Source organism: Lissotriton helveticus, chromosome 11, assembly GCF_964261635.1.
Source record: "Lissotriton helveticus chromosome 11, aLisHel1.1, whole genome shotgun sequence".
Classification (NCBI taxonomy): domain Eukaryota; kingdom Metazoa; phylum Chordata; class Amphibia; order Caudata; family Salamandridae; genus Lissotriton; species Lissotriton helveticus.
In genome coordinates, this window is record NC_136072.1 from 348,802,400 (window position 1) to 348,821,844 (window position 19,445).

Below are 19,445 nucleotides of genomic sequence, written 5' to 3' on the forward strand. Positions count from 1 at the left end.
TGGGAGGTTATAAACACAAATTGAGATTTAATTTTTTTATTGAGCTGTTTATTTTCACAATAAAACAGACTCCATATCATTGATTTGGTTACCCTTTATAAAAATCAACACTTTTTTTATTGCTTATACTAAATGTACTAACAGTGGACTTTTCCATCTGCAGATTATACTGAATGTCCAGCAGTGGCAGTGTTTCACAGCAGAGTTTCTCTGAATTACAGAGACTGAAGTAAAAGAATAAAAAGGAAGTCTTCTGGCATACTGCATCAATTTACCAATTTATGTGGTAAGTAAAACTCCCAATCATTCTTTTAGTCATTAAAAAGATGTTAATAGCATCAAAATGTCCTCACTACTTTATAGTGAGAGCCCGTGCCTGAATATAATTTCTGTCAAGATGGAAGTAATATGGATCAGATTATGTTGGTCATGATAGTTAATAAAAGACTGACTGACTCAAACTCTCCCAAAACCTGCTTTAGATCCTGGTGCTAGCAATGTTCCATTCGAGGAAATTGATGCCTTTGAGGCTGAAATGCACCATCTCACTTATGAAAAATAGTGTTACATTCTCACAGAATGAAGCTCATCTAACCTCTTCTCCTGCACTCTGTATGTTGGTCTCTGATACTCAAGATGGATTATTGTTAATGATAATCTGTCTTTGTACCTCCATCCCACTTTTAAAAAGGACACAGTGCTTTGACTGGTTCAGAATCCTTTACCATTCCCCCTCCTACGTGGCTAGCAGTCATGAATACAGATAGTAAGCTACTGCATAACGTCTGAAATCTCATCCTCCTGTGTGGTCAGCTTCCACAAGGACAATTGGTCCAGGGGTCTCTGGCATCACAAAGATAAAGCAAGAAGTTGTCTGACATGACGTGCCATTCTGTTGCCTAGCAGCCTGACATCATAAAGCTAAAGCAAGATGCTTTCTTTCTAGAGGGCCACTCTGTTGCGTAGCAGCTAACATCATGAAGGTAAAGGAAGATGTTGTCTGACACGAGAGCCACTCTGTTGCCTAACAAGGAGTAGGATACATTTATCTTGGTAATGATATGAGTTGCAGGGTAGACAGGATGCCCAACGAAAAGATGAGATGGCAAGAAGAAAGAAATTAGGACTTTATTTAGACTTGCACATTAGTATGAACCGAAGTTTGAGCATAAGAGTCTCAACTTCACTGTTGCTTAACTGGTAGGACTTGGCTAATGAGAAGTTGGAAATGATGCTATTCATAGTTTCTATTATTCCCGTTAACTGTAAAATAACCATTCCTCTCTCAATTTATCAGCTGGTTTAATTCCTATTGGTGTACCATATCCTAAAACAAAGGAAGGGAGCAGGGTGCACTGCCACTTGGCTGGCAAAAAGATATATATCCCAATGTACGTGCTACAATTGTTTAGAGAGTGTTAGCAGACAAGGCAAGGGAATACAGTGAAGTATGGGAGGTTATAAACACAAATTGCAATAAAACAGACTCCATATCATTGATTTGGTTACCCTTTATAAAAATCAACACTTTTTTTATTGCTTATACTAAATGTACTAACAGTGGACTTTTCCATCTGCAGATTATACTGAATGTCCAGCAGTGGCAGTGTTTCACAGCAGAGTTTTTCTGAATTGCAGAGACTGAAGAAAAAAAAAGAAAAAGGAAGTCTTCTGGCATACTGCATCATGTTACCAATTTATGTGGTAAGTAAAACTCCCAATCATTCTTTTAGTCATTAAAAAGATGTTAATAGCATCGAAATGTCCTCACTACTTTATAGTGGGAGCCCGTGCCTGAATATAATTTCTGTCAAGATGGAAGTAATATGGATCAGATTATGTTGGTCATGATAGTTAATAAAAGACTGACTGACTCAAACTCTCCCAAAACCTGCTTTAGATCCTGGTGCTAGCAATGTTCCATTTGAGGAAATTGATGCCTTTGAGGCTGAAATGCACCATCTCACTTATGAAAAATAGAGTTACATTCTCACAGAATGAAGCTCATCTAACCTCTTCTCCTGCACTCTGTATGTTGGTCGCTGATACTCAAGATGGATTATTGTTAAGGATAATCTGTCTTTGTACCTCCATCCCACTTTTGAAAAGGACACAGTGCTTTGACTGGTTCAGAATCCTTTACCATTCCCCCTCCTACGTGGCTAGCAGTCATGAATACAGATAGTAAGCTACTGCATAACGTCTGAAATCTCATCCTCCTGTGTGGTCAGCTTCCACAAGGACAATTGGTCCAGGGGTCTCTGGCATCACAAAGATAAAGCAAGAAGTTGTCTGACATGACGTGCCATTCTGTTGCCTAGCAGCCTGACATCATAAAGCTAAAGCAAGATGCTTTCTTTCTAGAGGGCCACTCTGTTGCGTAGCAGCTAACATCATGAAGGTAAAGGAAGATGTTGTCTGACACGAGAGCCACTCTGTTGCCTAACAAGGAGTAGGATACATTTATCTTGGTAATGATATGAGTTGCAGGGTAGACAGGATGCCCAACGAAAAGATGAGATGGCAAGAAGAAAGAAATTAGGACTTTATTTAGACTTGCACATTAGTATGAACCGAAGTTTGAGCATAAGAGTCTCAACTTCACTGTTGCTTAACTGGTAGGACTTGGCTAATGAGAAGTTGGAAATGATGCTATTCATAGTTTCTATTATTCCCGTTAACTGTAAAATAACCATTCCTCTCTCAATTTATCAGCTGGTTTAATTCCTATTGGTGTACCATATCCTAAAACAAAGGAAGGGAGCAGGGTGCACTGCCACTTGGCTGGCAAAAAGATATATATCCCAATGTACGTGCTACAATTGTTTAGAGAGTGTTAGCAGACAAGGCAAGGGAATACAGTGAAGTATGGGAGGTTATAAACACAAATTGCAATAAAACAGACTCCATATCATTGATTTGGTTACCCTTTATAAAAATCAACACTTTTTTTATTGCTTATACTAAATGTACTAACAGTGGACTTTTCCATCTGCAGATTATACTGAATGTCCAGCAGTGGCAGTGTTTCACAGCAGAGTTTTTCTGAATTGCAGAGACTGAAGAAAAAAAAAGAAAAAGGAAGTCTTCTGGCATACTGCATCATGTTACCAATTTATGTGGTAAGTAAAACTCCCAATCATTCTTTTAGTCATTAAAAAGATGTTAATAGCATCGAAATGTCCTCACTACTTTATAGTGGGAGCCCGTGCCTGAATATAATTTCTGTCAAGATGGAAGTAATATGGATCAGATTATGTTGGTCATGATAGTTAATAAAAGACTGACTGACTCAAACTCTCCCAAAACCTGCTTTAGATCCTGGTGCTAGCAATGTTCCATTTGAGGAAATTGATGCCTTTGAGGCTGAAATGCACCATCTCACTTATGAAAAATAGAGTTACATTCTCACAGAATGAAGCTCATCTAACCTCTTCTCCTGCACTCTGTATGTTGGTCGCTGATACTCAAGATGGATTATTGTTAAGGATAATCTGTCTTTGTACCTCCATCCCACTTTTGAAAAGGACACAGTGCTTTGACTGGTTCAGAATCCTTTACCATTCCCCCTCCTACGTGGCTAGCAGTCATGAATACAGATAGTAAGCTACTGCATAACGTCTGAAATCTCATCCTCCTGTGTGGTCAGCTTCCACAAGGACAATTGGTCCAGGGGTCTCTGGCATCACAAAGATAAAGCAAGAAGTTTTCTGACATGACGTGCCATTCTGTTGCCTAGCAGCCTGACATCATAAAGCTAAAGCAAGATGCTTTCTTTCTAGAGGGCCACTCTGTTGCGTAGCAGCTGACATCATGAAGGTAAAGGAAGATGTTGTCTGACACGAGAGCCACTCTGTTGCCTAACAAGGAGTAGGATACATTTATCTTGGTAATGATATGAGTTGCAGGGTAGACAGGATGCCCAACGAAAAGATGAGATGGCAAGAAGAAAGAAATTAGGACTTTATTTAGACTTGCACATTAGTATGAACCGTAGTTTGAGCATAAGAGTCTCAACTTCACTGTTGCTTAACTGGTAGGACTTGGCTAATGAGAAGTTGGAAATGATGCTATTCATAGTTTCTATTATTCCCGTTAACTGTAAAATAACCATTCCTCTCTCAATTTATCAGCTGGTTTAATTCCTATTGGTGTACCATATCCTAAAACAAAGGAAGGGAGCAGGGTGCACTGCCACTTGGCTGGCAAAAAGATATATATCCCAATGTACGTGCTACATTTGTTTAGAGAGTGTTAGCAGACGAGGCAAGGGAATACAGTGAAGTATGGGAGGTTATAAACACAAATTGAGATTTAATTTTTTTATTGAGCTGTTTATTTTCACAATAAAACAGACTCCATATCATTGATTTGGTTACCCTTTATAAAAATCAACACTTTTTTTATTGCTTATACTAAATGTACTAACAGTGGACTTTTCCATCTGCAGATTATACTGAATGTCCAGCAGTGGCAGTGTTTCACAGCAGAGTTTCTCTGAATTGCAGAGACTGAAGAAAAAAAAGAAAAAGGAAGTCTTCTGGCATACTGCATCATGTTACCAATTTATGTGGTAAGTAAAACTCCCAATCATTCTTTTAGTCATTAAAAAGATGTTAATAGCATCAAAATGTCCTCACTACTTTATAGTGAGAGCCCGTGCCTGAATATAATTTCTGTCAAGATGGAAGTAATATGGATCAGATTATGTTGGTCATGATAGTTAATAAAAGACTGACTGACTCAAACTCTCCCAAAACCTGCTTTAGATCCTGGTGCTAGCAATGTTCCATTCGAGGAAATTGATGCCTTTGAGGCTGAAATGCACCATCTCACTTATGAAAAATAGAGTTACATTCTCACAGAATGAAGCTAATCTAACCTCTTCTCCTGCACTCTGTATGTTGGTCGCTGATACTCAAGATGGATTATTGTTAAGGATAATCTGTCTTTGTACCTCCATCCCACTTTTGAAAAGGACACAGTGCTTTGACTGGTTCAGAATCCTTTACCATTCCCCCTCCTACGTGGCTAGCAGTCATGAATATAGATAGTAAGCTACTGCATAACGTCTGAAATCTCATCCTCCTGTGTGGTCAGCTTCCACAAGGACAATTGGTCCAGGGGTCTCTGGCATCACAAAGATAAAGCAAGAAGTTGTCTGACATGACGTGCCATTCTGTTGCCTAGCAGCCTGACATCATAAAGCTAAAGCAAGATGCTTTCTTTCTAGAGGGCCACTCTGTTGCGTAGCAGCTGACATCATGAAGGTAAAGGAAGATGTTGTCTGACACGAGAGCCACTCTGTTGCCTAACAAGGAGTAGGATACATTTATCTTGGTAATGATATGAGTTGCAGGGTAGACAGGATGCCCAACGAAAAGATGAGATGGCAAGAAGAAAGAAATTAGGACTTTATTTAGACTTGCACATTAGTATGAACCGAAGTTTGAGCATAAGAGTCTCAACTTCACTGTTGCTGAACTGGTAGGACTTGGCTAATGAGAAGTTGGAAATGATGCTATTCATAGTTTCTATTATTCCCGTTAACTGTAAAATAACCCTTCCTCTCTCAATTTATCAGCTGGTTTAATTCCTATTGGTGTACCATATCCTAAAACAAAGGAAGGGAGCAGGGTGCACTGCCACTTGGCTGGCAAAAAGATATATATCCCAATGTACGTGCTACAATTGTTTAGAGAGTGTTAGCAGACAAGGCAAGGGAATACAGTGAAGTATGGGAGGTTATAAACACAAATTGCAATAAAACAGACTCCATATCATTGATTTGGTTACCCTTTATAAAAATCAACACTTTTTTTATTGCTTATACTAAATGTACTAACAGTGGACTTTTCCATCTGCAGATTATACTGAATGTCCAGCAGTGGCAGTGTTTCACAGCAGAGTTTCTCTCATTTGCTGAGACTGAAGAAAAAAAAGAAAAAGGAAGTCTTCTGGCATACTGCATCATGTTACCACTTTATGTGGTAAGTAAAACTCCCAATCATTCTTTTAGTCATTAAAAAGATGTTAATAGCATCGAAATGTCCTCACTACTTTATAGTGGGAGCCCGTGCCTGAATATAATTTCTGTCAAGATGGAAGTAATATGGATCAGATTATGTTGGTCATGATAGTTAATAAAAGACTGACTGACTCAAACTCTCCCAAAACCTGCTTTAGATCCTGGTGCTAGCAATGTTACATTCGAGGAAATTGATGCCTTTGAGGCGGAAATGCACCATCTCACTTATGAAAAATAGTGTTACATTCTCACAGAATGAAGCTCATCTAACCTCTTCTCCTGCACTCTGTATGTTGGTCTCTGATACTCAAGATGGATTATTGTTAAGGATAATCTGTCTTTGTACCTCCATCCCACTTTTAAAAAGGACACAGTGCTTTGACTGGTTCAGAATCCTTTACCATTCCCCCTCCTACGTGGCTAGCAGTCATGAATACAGATAGTAAGCTACTGCATAACGTCTGAAATCTTTTCCTCCTGTGTGGTCAGCTTCCACAAGGACAATTGGTCCAGGGGTCTCTGGCATCACAAAGATAAAGCAAGAAGTTGTCTGACATGACGTGCCATTCTGTTGCCTAGCAGTCTGACATCATAAAGCTAAAGCAAGATGCTTTCTTTCTAGAGGGCCACTCTGTTGCGTAGCAGCTGACATCATGAAGGTAAAGGAAGATGTTGTCTGACACGAGAGCCACTCTGTTGCCTAACAAGGAGTAGGATACATTTATCTTGGTAATGATATGAGTTGCAGGGTAGACAGGATGCCCAACGAAAAGATGAGATGGCAAGAAGAAAGAAATTAGGACTTTATTTAGACTTGCACATTAGTATGAACCGAAGTTTGAGCATAAGAGTCTCAACTTCACTGTTGCTGAACTGGTAGGACTTGGCTAATGAGAAGTTGGAAATGATGCTATTCATAGTTTCTATTATTCCCGTTAACTGTAAAATAACCATTCCTCTCTCAATTTATCAGCTGGTTTAATTCCTATTGGTGTACCATATCCTAAAACAAAGGAAGGGAGCAGGGTGCACTGCCACTTGGCTGGCAAAAAGATATATATCCCAATGTACGTGCTACAATTGTTTAGAGAGTGTTAGCAGACAAGGCAAGGGAATACAGTGAAGTATGGGAGGTTATAAACACAAATTCAGATTTAATTTTTTTATTGAGCTGTTTATTTTCACAATAAAACAGACTCCATATCATTGATTTGGTTACCCTTTATAAAAATCAACACTTTTTTTATTGCTTATACTAAATGTACTAACAGTGGACTTTTCCATCTGCAGATTATACTGAATGTCCAGCAGTGGCAGTGTTTCACAGCAGAGTTTCTCTGAATTGCAGAGACTGAAGAAAAAAAAGAAAAAGGAAGTCTTCTGGCATACTGCATCATGTTACCAATTTATGTGGTAAGTAAAACTCCCAATCATTCTTTTAGTCATTAAAAAGATGTTAATAGCATCAAAAGGTCCTCCCTACTTTATAGTGGGAGCCCGTGCCTGAATATAATTTCTGTCAAGATGGAAGTAATATGGATCAGATTATGTTGGTCATGATAGTTAATAAAAGACTGACTGACTCAAACTCTCCCAAAACCTGCTTTAGATCCTGGTGCTAGCAATGTTCCATTCGAGGAAATTGATGCCTTTGAGGCTGAAATGCACCATCTCACTTATGAAAAATAGTGTTACATTCTCACAGAATGAAGCTCATCTAACCTCTTCTCCTGCACTCTGTATGTTGGTCTCTGATACTCAAGATGGATTATTGTTAATGATAATCTGTCTTTGTACCTCCATCCCACTTTTAAAAAGGACACAGTGCTTTGACTGGTTCAGAATCCTTTACCATTCCCCCTCCTACGTGGCTAGCAGTCATGAATACAGATAGTAAGCTACTGCATAACGTCTGAAATCTCATCCTCCTGTGTGGTCAGCTTCCACAAGGACAATTGGTCCAGGGGTCTCTGGCATCACAAAGATAAAGCAAGAAGTTGTCTGACATGACGTGCCATTCTGTTGCCTAGCAGTCTGACATCATAAAGCTAAAGCAAGATGCTTTCTTTCTAGAGGGCCACTCTGTTGCGTAGCAGCTGACATCATGAAGGTAAAGGAAGATGTTGTCTGACACGAGAGCCACGCTGTTGCCTAACAAGGAGTAGGATACATTTATCTTGGTAATGATATGAGTTGCAGGGTAGACAGGATGCCCAACGAAAAGATGAGATGGCAAGAAGAAAGAAATTAGGACTTTATTTAGACTTGCACATTAGTATGAACCGAAGTTTGAGCATAAGAGTCTCAACTTCACTGTTGCTGAACTGGTAGGACTTGGCTAATGAGAAGTTGGAAATGATGCTATTCATAGTTTCTATTATTCCCGTTAACTGTAAAATAACCCTTCCTCTCTCAATTTATCAGCTGGTTTAATTGCTATTGGTGTACCATATCCTAAAACAAAGGAAGGGGGAAGGGTGCACTGACACTTGGCTGTCAAAAAGATATATATCCCAATGCACGTGCTACAATTGTTTAGAGAGTGTTAGCAGACAAGGCAAGGGAATACAGTGAAGTATGGGAGGTTATAAACACAAATTGAGATTTAATTTTTTTATTGAACTGTTTATTTTCACAATAAAACAGACTCCATATCATTGATTTGGTTACCCTTTATAAAAATCAACACTTTTTTTTATTGCTTATACTAAATGTACTAACAGTGGACTTTTCCATCTGCAGATTATACTGAATGTCCAGCAGTGGCAGTGTTTCACAGCAGAGTTTTTCTGAATTGCAGAGACTGAAGAAAAAAAGAAAAAGGAAGTCTTCTGGCATACTGCATCATGTTACCAATTTATGTGGTAAGTAAAACTCCCAATCATTCTTTTAGGCATTAAAAAGATGTTAATAGCATCGAAATGTCCTCACTACTTTATAGTGGGAGCCCGTGCCTGAATATAATTTCTGTCAAGATGGAAGTAATATGGATCAGATTATGTTGGTCATGATAGTTAATAAAAGACTGACTGACTCAAACTCTCCCAAAACCTGCTTTAGATCCTGGTGCTAGCAATGTTCCATTCGAGGAAATTGATGCCTTTGAGGCTGAAATGCACCATCTCCCTTATGAAAAATAGTGTTACATTCTCACAGAATGAAGCTCATCTAACCTCTTCTCCTGCACTCTGTATGTTGGTCGCTGATACTCAAGATGGATTATTGTTAAGGATAATCTGTCTTTGTACCTCCATCCCACTTTTGAAAAGGACACAGTGCTTTGACTGGTTCAGAATCCTTTACCATTCCCCCTCCTACGTGGCTAGCAGTCATGAATATAGATAGTAAGCTACTGCATAACGTCTGAAATCTCATCCTCCTGTGTGGTCAGCTTCCACAAGGTCAATTGGTCCAGGGGTCTCTGGCATCACAAAGATAAAGCAAGAAGTTGTCTGACATGACGTGCCATTCTGTTGCGTAGCAGCCTGACATCATAAAGCTAAAGCAAGATGCTTTCTTTCTAGAGGGCCACTCTGTTGCGTAGCAGCTGACATCATGAAGGTAAAGGAAGATGTTGTCTGACACGAGAGCCACTCTGTTGTCTAACAAGGAGTAGGATACATTTATCTTGGTAATGACATGAGTTGCATTGTAGACAGGATGCCCAACGAAAAGATGAGATGGCAAGAAGAAAGAAATTAGGACTTTATTTAGACTTGCACATTAGTATGAACCGAAGTTTGAGCATAAGAGTCTCAACTTCACTGTTGCTTAACTGGTAGGACTTGGCAAATGAGAAGTTGGAAATGATGCTATTCATAGTTTCTATTATTCCCGTTAACTGTAAAATTACCATTCCTCTCTCAATTTATCAGCTGGTTTAATTCCTATTGGTGTACCATATCCTAAAACAAAGGAAGGGAGCAGGGTGCACTGCCACTTGGCTGGCAAAAAGATATATATCCCAATGTACGTGCTACAATTGTTTAGAGAGTGTTAGCAGACAAGGCAAGGGAATACAGTGAAGTATGGGAGGTTATAAACACAAATTCAGATTTAATTTTTTTATTGAGCTGTTTATTTTCACAATAAAACAGACTCCATATCATTGATTTGGTTACCCTTTATAAAAATCAACACTTTTTTTATTGCTTATACTAAATGTACTAACAGTGGACTTTTCCATCTGCAGATTATACTGAATGTCCAGCAGTGGCAGTGTTTCACAGCAAAGTTTCTCTGAATTGCAGAGACTGAAGAAAAAAAAGAAAAAGGAAGTCTTCTGGCATACTGCATCATGTTACCAATTTATGTGGTAAGTAAAACTCCCAATCATTCTTTTAGTCATTAAAAAGATGTTAATAGCATCAAAATGTCCTCCCTACTTTATAGTGGGAGCCCGTGCCTGAATATAATTTCTGTCAAGATGGAAGTAATATGGATCAGATTATGTTGGTCATGATAGTTAATAAAAGACTGACTGACTCAAACTCTCCCAAAACCTGCTTTAGATCCTGGTGCTAGCAATGTTCCATTTGAGGAAATTGATGCCTTTGAGGCTGAAATGCACCATCTCACTTATGAAAAATAGAGTTACATTCTCACAGAATGAAGCTAATCTAACCTCTTCTCCTGCACTCTGTATGTTGGTCGCTGATACTCAAGATGGATTATTGTTAAGGATAATCTGTCTTTGTACCTCCATCCCACTTTTGAAAAGGACACAGTGCTTTGACTGGTTCAGAATCCTTTACCATTCCCCCTCCTACGTGGCTAGCAGTCATGAATATAGATAGTAAGCTACTGCATAACGTCTGAAATCTCATCCTCCTGTGTGGTCAGCTTCCACAAGGACAATTGGTCCAGGGGTCTCTGGCATCACAAAGATAAAGCAAGAAGTTGTCTGACATGACGTGCCATTCTGTTGCCTAGCAGCCTGACATCATAAAGCTAAAGCAAGATGCTTTCTTTCTAGAGGGCCACTCTGTTGCGTAGCAGCTGACATCATGAAGGTAAAGGAAGATGTTGTCTGACACGAGAGCCACTCTGTTGCCTAACAAGGAGTAGGATACATTTATCTTGGTAATGATATGAGTTGCAGGGTAGACAGGATGCCCAACGAAAAGATGAGATGGCAAGAAGAAAGAAATTAGGACTTTATTTAGACTTGCACATTAGTATGAACCGAAGTTTGAGCATAAGAGTCTCAACTTCACTGTTGCTGAACTGGTAGGACTTGGCTAATGAGAAGTTGGAAATTATGCTATTCATAGTTTCTATTATTCCCGTTAACTGTAAAATAACCCTTCCTCTCTCAATTTATCAGCTGGTTTAATTGCTATTGGTGTACCATATCCTAAAACAAAGGAAGGGGGAAGGGTGCACTGACACTTGGCTGTCAAAAAGATATATATCCCAATGCACGTGCTACAATTGTTTAGAGAGTGTTAGCAGACAAGGCAAGGGAATACAGTGAAGTATGGGAGGTTATAAACACAAATTGAGATTTAATTTTTTTATTGAACTGTTTATTTTCACAATAAAACAGACTCCATATCATTGATTTGGTTACCCTTTATAAAAATCAACACTTTTTTTTATTGCTTATACTAAATGTACTAACAGTGGACTTTTCCATCTGCAGATTATACTGAATGTCCAGCAGTGGCAGTGTTTCACAGCAGAGTTTTTCTGAATTGCAGAGACTGAAGAAAAAAAGAAAAAGGAAGTCTTCTGGCATACTGCATCATGTTACCAATTTATGTGGTAAGTAAAACTCCCAATCATTCTTTTAGGCATTAAAAAGATGTTAATAGCATCGAAATGTCCTCACTACTTTATAGTGGGAGCCCGTGCCTGAATATAATTTCTGTCAAGATGGAAGTAATATGGATCAGATTATGTTGGTCATGATAGTTAATAAAAGACTGACTGACTCAAACTCTCCCAAAACCTGCTTTAGATCCTGGTGCTAGCAATGTTCCATTCGAGGAAATTGATGCCTTTGAGGCTGAAATGCACCATCTCCCTTATGAAAAATAGTGTTACATTCTCACAGAATGAAGCTCATCTAACCTCTTCTCCTGCACTCTGTATGTTGGTTGCTGATACTCAAGATGGATTATTGTTAAGGATAATCTGTCTTTGTACCTCCATCCCACTTTTGAAAAGGACACAGTGCTTTGACTGGTTCAGAATCCTTTACCATTCCCCCTCCTACGTGGCTAGCAGTCATGAATATAGATAGTAAGCTACTGCATAACGTCTGAAATCTCATCCTCCTGTGTGGTCAGCTTCCACAAGGTCAATTGGTCCAGGGGTCTCTGGCATCACAAAGATAAAGCAAGAAGTTGTCTGACATGACGTGCCATTCTGTTGCCTAGCAGCCTGACATCATAAAGCTAAAGCAAGATGCTTTCTTTCTAGAGGGCCACTCTGTTGCGTAGCAGCTGACATCATGAAGGTAAAGGAAGATGTTGTCTGACACGAGAGCCACTCTGTTGTCTAACAAGGAGTAGGATACATTTATCTTGGTAATGACATGAGTTGCAGGGTAGACAGGATGCCCAACGAAAAGATGAGATGGCAAGAAGAAAGAAATTAGGACTTTATTTAGACTTGCACATTAGTATGAACCGAAGTTTGAGCATAAGAGTCTCAACTTCACTGTTGCTTAACTGGTAGGACTTGGCAAATGAGAAGTTGGAAATGATGCTATTCATAGTTTCTATTATTCCCGTTAACTGTAAAATTACCATTCCTCTCTCAATTTATCAGCTGGTTTAATTCCTATTGGTGTACCATATCCTAAAACAAAGGAAGGGAGCAGGGTGCACTGCCACTTGGCTGGCAAAAAGATATATATCCCAATGTACGTGCTACAATTGTTTAGAGAGTGTTAGCAGACAAGGCAAGGGAATACAGTGAAGTATGGGAGGTTATAAACACAAATTCAGATTTAATTTTTTTATTGAGCTGTTTATTTTCACAATAAAACAGACTCCATATCATTGATTTGGTTACCCTTTATAAAAATCAACACTTTTTTTTATTGCTTATACTAAATGTACTAACAGTGGACTTTTCCATCTGCAGATTATACTGAATGTCCAGCAGTGGCAGTGTTTCACAGCAGAGTTTCTCTGAATTGCAGAGACTGAAGAAAAAAAAGAAAAAGGAAGTCTTCTGGCATACTGCATCATGTTACCAATTTATGTGGTAAGTAAAACTCCCAATCATTTTTTTAGTCATTAAAAAGATGTTAATAGCATCAAAATGTCCTCCCTACTTTATAGTGGGAGCCCGTGCCTGAATATAATTTCTGTCAAGATGGAAGTAATATGGATCAGATTATGTTGGTCATGATAGTTAATAAAAGACTGACTGACTCAAACTCTCCCAAAACCTGCTTTAGATCCTGGTGCTAGCAATGTTCCATTCGAGGAAATTGATGCCTTTGAGGCTGAAATGCACCATCTCACTTATGAAAAATAGTGTTACATTCTCACAGAATGAAGCTCATCTAACCTCTTCTCCTGCACTCTGTATGTTGGTCTCTGATACTCAAGATGGATTATTGTTAATGATAATCTGTCTTTGTACCTCCATCCCACTTTTAAAAAGGACACAGTGCTTTGACTGGTTCAGAATCCTTTACCATTCCCCCTCCTACGTGGCTAGCAGTCATGAATACAGATAGTAAGCTACTGCATAACGTCTGAAATCTCATCCTCCTGTGTGGTCAGCTTCCACAAGGACAATTGGTCCAGGGGTCTCTGGCATCACAAAGATAAAGCAAGAAGTTGTCTGACATGACGTGCCATTCTGTTGCCTAGCAGTCTGACATCATAAAGCTAAAGCAAGATGCTTTCTTTCTAGAGGGCCACTCTGTTGCGTAGCAGCTGACATCATGAAGGTAAAGGAAGATGTTGTCTGACACGAGAGCCACTCTGTTGCCTAACAAGGAGTAGGATACATTTATCTTGGTAATGATATGAGTTGCAGGGTAGACAGGATGCCCAACGAAAAGATGAGATGGCAAGAAGAAAGAAATTAGGACTTTATTTAGACTTGCACATTAGTATGAACCGAAGTTTGAGCATAAGAGTCTCAACTTCACCGTTGCTTAACTGGTAGGACTTGGCTAATGAGAAGTTGGAAATGATGCTATTCATAGTTTCTATTATTCCCGTTAACTGTAAAATAACCCTTCCTCTCTCAATTTATCAGCTGGTTTAATTGCTATTGGTGTACCATATCCTAAAACAAAGGAAGGGAGAAGGGTGCACTGCCACTTGGCTGTCAAAAAGATATATATCCCAATGTACGTGCTACAATTGTTTAGAGAGTGTTAGCAGACGAGGCAAGGGAATACAGTGAAGTATGGGAGGTTATAAACACAAATTCAGATTTAATTTTTGTATTGAGCTCTTTATTTTCACAATAAAACAGACTCCATATCATTGATTTGGTTACCCTTTATAAAAATCAACACTTTTTTTATTGCTTATACTAAATGTACTAACAGTGGACTTTTCCATCTGCAGATTATACTGAATGTCCAGCAGTGGCAGTGTTTCACAGCAGAGTTTTTCTGAATTGCAGAGACTGAAGAAAAAAAAAGAAAAAGGAAGTCTTCTGGCATACTGCATCATGTTACCAATTTATGTGGTAAGTAAAACTCCCAATCATTCTTTTAGTCATTAAAAAGATGTTAATAGCATCGAAATGTCCTCACTACTTTATAGTGGGAGCCCGTGCCTGAATATAATTTCTGTCAAGATGGAAGTAATATGGATCAGATTATGTTGGTCATGATAGTTAATAAAAGACTGACTGACTCAAACTCTCCCAAAACCTGCTTTAGATCCTGGTGCTAGCAATGTTCCATTTGAGGAAATTGATGCCTTTGAGGCTGAAATGCACCATCTCACTTATGAAAAATAGAGTTACATTCTCACAGAATGAAGCTCATCTAACCTCTTCTCCTGCACTCTGTATGTTGGTCGCTGATACTCAAGATGGATTATTGTTAAGGATAATCTGTCTTTGTACCTCCATCCCACTTTTGAAAAGGACACAGTGCTTTGACTGGTTCAGAATCCTTTACCATTCCCCCTCCTACGTGGCTAGCAGTCATGAATACAGATAGTAAGCTACTGCATAACGTCTGAAATCTCATCCTCCTGTGTGGTCAGCTTCCACAAGGACAATTGGTCCAGGGGTCTCTGGCATCACAAAGATAAAGCAAGAAGTTGTCTGACATGACGTGCCATTCTGTTGCCTAGCAGCCTGACATCATAAAGCTAAAGCAAGATGCTTTCTTTCTAGAGGGCCACTCTGTTGCGTAGCAGCTGACATCATGAAGGTAAAGGAAGATGTTGTCTGACACGAGAGCCACTCTGTTGCCTAACAAGGAGTAGGATACATTTATCTTGGTAATGATATGAGTTGCAGGGTAGACAGGATGCCCAACGAAAAGATGAGATGGCAAGAAGAAAGAAATTAGGACTTTATTTAGACTTGCACATTAGTATGAACCGTAGTTTGAGCATAAGAGTCTCAACTTCACTGTTGCTTAACTGGTAGGACTTGGCTAATGAGAAGTTGGAAATGATGCTATTCATAGTTTCTATTATTCCCGTTAACTGTAAAATAACCATTCCTCTCTCAATTTATCAGCTGGTTTAATTCCTATTGGTGTACCATATCCTAAAACAAAGGAAGGGAGCAGGGTGCACTGCCACTTGGCTGGCAAAAAGATATATATCCCAATGTACGTGCTACATTTGTTTAGAGAGTGTTAGCAGACGAGGCAAGGGAATACAGTGAAGTATGGGAGGTTATAAACACAAATTGAGATTTAATTTTTTTATTGAGCTGTTTATTTTCACAATAAAACAGACTCCATATCATTGATTTGGTTACCCTTTATAAAAATCAACACTTTTTTTATTGCTTATACTAAATGTACTAACAGTGGACTTTTCCATCTGCAGATTATACTGAATGTCCAGCAGTGGCAGTGTTTCACAGCAGAGTTTCTCTGAATTGCAGAGACTGAAGAAAAAAAAGAAAAAGGAAGTCTTCTGGCATACTGCATCATGTTACCAATTTATGTGGTAAGTAAAACTCCCAATCATTCTTTTAGTCATTAAAAAGATGTTAATAGCATCAAAATGTCCTCACTACTTTATAGTGAGAGCCCGTGCCTGAATATAATTTCTGTCAAGATGGAAGTAATATGGATCAGATTATGTTGGTCATGATAGTTAATAAAAGACTGACTGACTCAAACTCTCCCAAAACCTGCTTTAGATCCTGGTGCTAGCAATGTTCCATTCGAGGAAATTGATGCCTTTGAGGCTGAAATGCACCATCTCACTTATGAAAAATAGTGTTACATTCTCACAGAATGAAGCTCATCTAACCTCTTCTCCTGCACTCTGTATGTTGGTCTCTGATACTCAAGATGGATTATTGTTAATGATAATCTGTCTTTGTACCTCCTTCCCACTTTTAAAAAGGACACAGTGCTTTGACTGGTTCAGAATCCTTTACCATTCCCCCTCCTACGTGGCTAGCAGTCATGAATACAGATAGTAAGCTACTGCATAACGTCTGAAATCTCATCCTCCTGTGTGGTCAGCTTCCACAAGGACAATTGGTCCAGGGGTCTCTGGCATCACAAAGATAAAGCAAGAAGTTGTCTGACATGACGTGCCATTCTGTTGCCTAGCAGCCTGACATCATAAAGCTAAAGCAAGATGCTTTCTTTCTAGAGGGCCACTCTGTTGCGTAGCAGCTGACATCATGAAGGTAAAGGAAGATGTTGTCTGACACGAGAGCCACTCTGTTGCCTAACAAGGAGTAGGATACATTTATCTTGGTAATGATATGAGTTGCAGGGTAGACAGGATGCCCAACGAAAAGATGAGATGGCAAGAAGAAAGAAATTAGGACTTTATTTAGACTTGCACATTAGTATGAACCGAAGTTTGAGCATAAGAGTCTCAACTTCACTGTTGCTTAACTGGTAGGACTTGGCTAATGAGAAGTTGGAAATGATGCTATTCATAGTTTCTATTATTCCCGTTAACTGTAAAATAACCATTCCTCTCTCAATTTATCAGCTGGTTTAATTCCTATTGGTGTACCATATCCTAAAACAAAGGAAGGGAGCAGGGTGCACGGCCACTTGGCTGGCAAAAAGATATATATCCCAATGTACGTGCTACAATTGTTTAGAGAGTGTTAGCAGACAAGGCAAGGGAATACAGTGAAGTATGGGAGGTTATAAACACAAATTGCAATAAAACAGACTCCATATCATTGATTTGGTTACCCTTTATAAAAATCAACACTTTTTTTATTGCTTATACTAAATGTACTAACAGTGGACTTTTCCATCTGCAGATTATACTGAATGTCCAGCAGTGGCAGTGTTTCACAGCAGAGTTTTTCTGAATTGCAGAGACTGAAGAAAAAAAAAGAAAAAGGAAGTCTTCTGGCATACTGCATCATGTTACCAATTTATGTGGTAAGTAAAACTCCCAATCATTCTTTTAGTCATTAAAAAGATGTTAATAGCATCGAAATGTCCTCACTACTTTATAGTGGGAGCCCGTGCCTGAATATAATTTCTGTCAAGATGGAAGTAATATGGATCAGATTATGTTGGTCATGATAGTTAATAAAAGACTGACTGACTCAAACTCTCCCAAAACCTGCTTTAGATCCTGGTGCTAGCAATGTTCCATTTGAGGAAATTGATGCCTTTGAGGCTGAAATGCACCATCTCACTTATGAAAAATAGAGTTACATTCTCACAGAATGAAGCTCATCTAACCTCTTCTCCTGCACTCTGTATGTTGGTCGCTGATACTCAAGATGGATTATTGTTAAGGATAATCTGTCTTTGTACCTCCATCCCACTTTTGAAAAGGACACAGTGCTTTGACTGGTTCAGAATCCTTTACCATTCCCCCTCCTACGTGGCTAGCAGTCATGAATACAGATAGTAAGCTACTGCATAACGTCTGAAATCTCATCCTCCTGTGTGGTCAGCTTCCACAAGGACAATTGGTCCAGGGGTCTCTGGCATCACAAAGATAAAGCAAGAAGTTTTCTGACATGACGTGCCATTCTGTTGCCTAGCAGCCTGATATCATAAAGCTAAAGCAAGATGCTTTCTTTCTAGAGGGCCACTCTGTTGCGTAGCAGCTGACATCATGAAGGTAAAGGAAGATGTTGTCTGACACGAGAGCCACTCTGTTGCCTAACAAGGAGTAGGATACATTTATCTTGGTAATGATATGAGTTGCAGGGTAGACAGGATGCCCAACGAAAAGATGAGATGGCAAGAAGAAAGAAATTAGGACTTTATTTAGACTTGCACATTAGTATGAACCGAAGTTTGAGCATAAGAGTCTCAACTTCACTGTTGCTTAACTGGTAGGACTTGGCAAATGAGAAGTTGGAAATGATGCTATTCATAGTTTCTATTATTCCCGTTAACTGTAAAATTACCATTCCTCTCTCAATTTATCAGCTGGTTTAATTCCTATTGGTGTACCATATCCTAAAACAAAGGAAGGGGGCAGGGTGCACTGCCACTTGGCTGGCAAAAAGATATATATCCCAATGTACGTGCTACATTTGTTTAGAGAGTGTTAGCAGACGAGGCAAGGGAATACAGTGAAGTATGGGAGGTTATAAACACAAATTGAGATTTAATTTTTTTATTGAGCTGTTTATTTTCACAATAAAACAGACTCCATATCATTGATTTGGTTACCCTTTATAAAAATCAACACTTTTTTTATTGCTTATACTAAATGTACTAACAGTGGACTTTTCCATCTGCAGATTATACTGAATGTCCAGCAGTGGCAGTGTTTCACAGCAGAGTTTCTCTGAATTACAGAGACTGAAGTAAAAGAATAAAAAGGAAGTCTTCTGGCATACTGCATCAATTTACCAATTTATGTGGTAAGTAAAACTCCCAATCATTCTTTTAGTCATTAAAAAGATGTTAATAGCATCAAAATGTCCTCACTACTTTATAGTGAGAGCCCGTGCCTGAATATAATTTCTGTCAAGATGGAAGTAATATGGATCAGATTATGTTGGTCATGATAGTTAATAAAAGACTGACTGACTCAAACTCTCCCAAAACCTGCTTTAGATCCTGGTGCTAGCAATGTTCCATTCGAGGAAATTGATGCCTTTGAGGCTGAAATGCACCATCTCACTTATGAAAAATAGTGTTACATTCTCACAGAATGAAGCTCATCTAACCTCTTCTCCTGCACTCTGTATGTTGGTCTCTGATACTCAAGATGGATTATTGTTAATGATAATCTGTCTTTGTACCTCCATCCCACTTTTAAAAAGGACACAGTGCTTTGACTGGTTC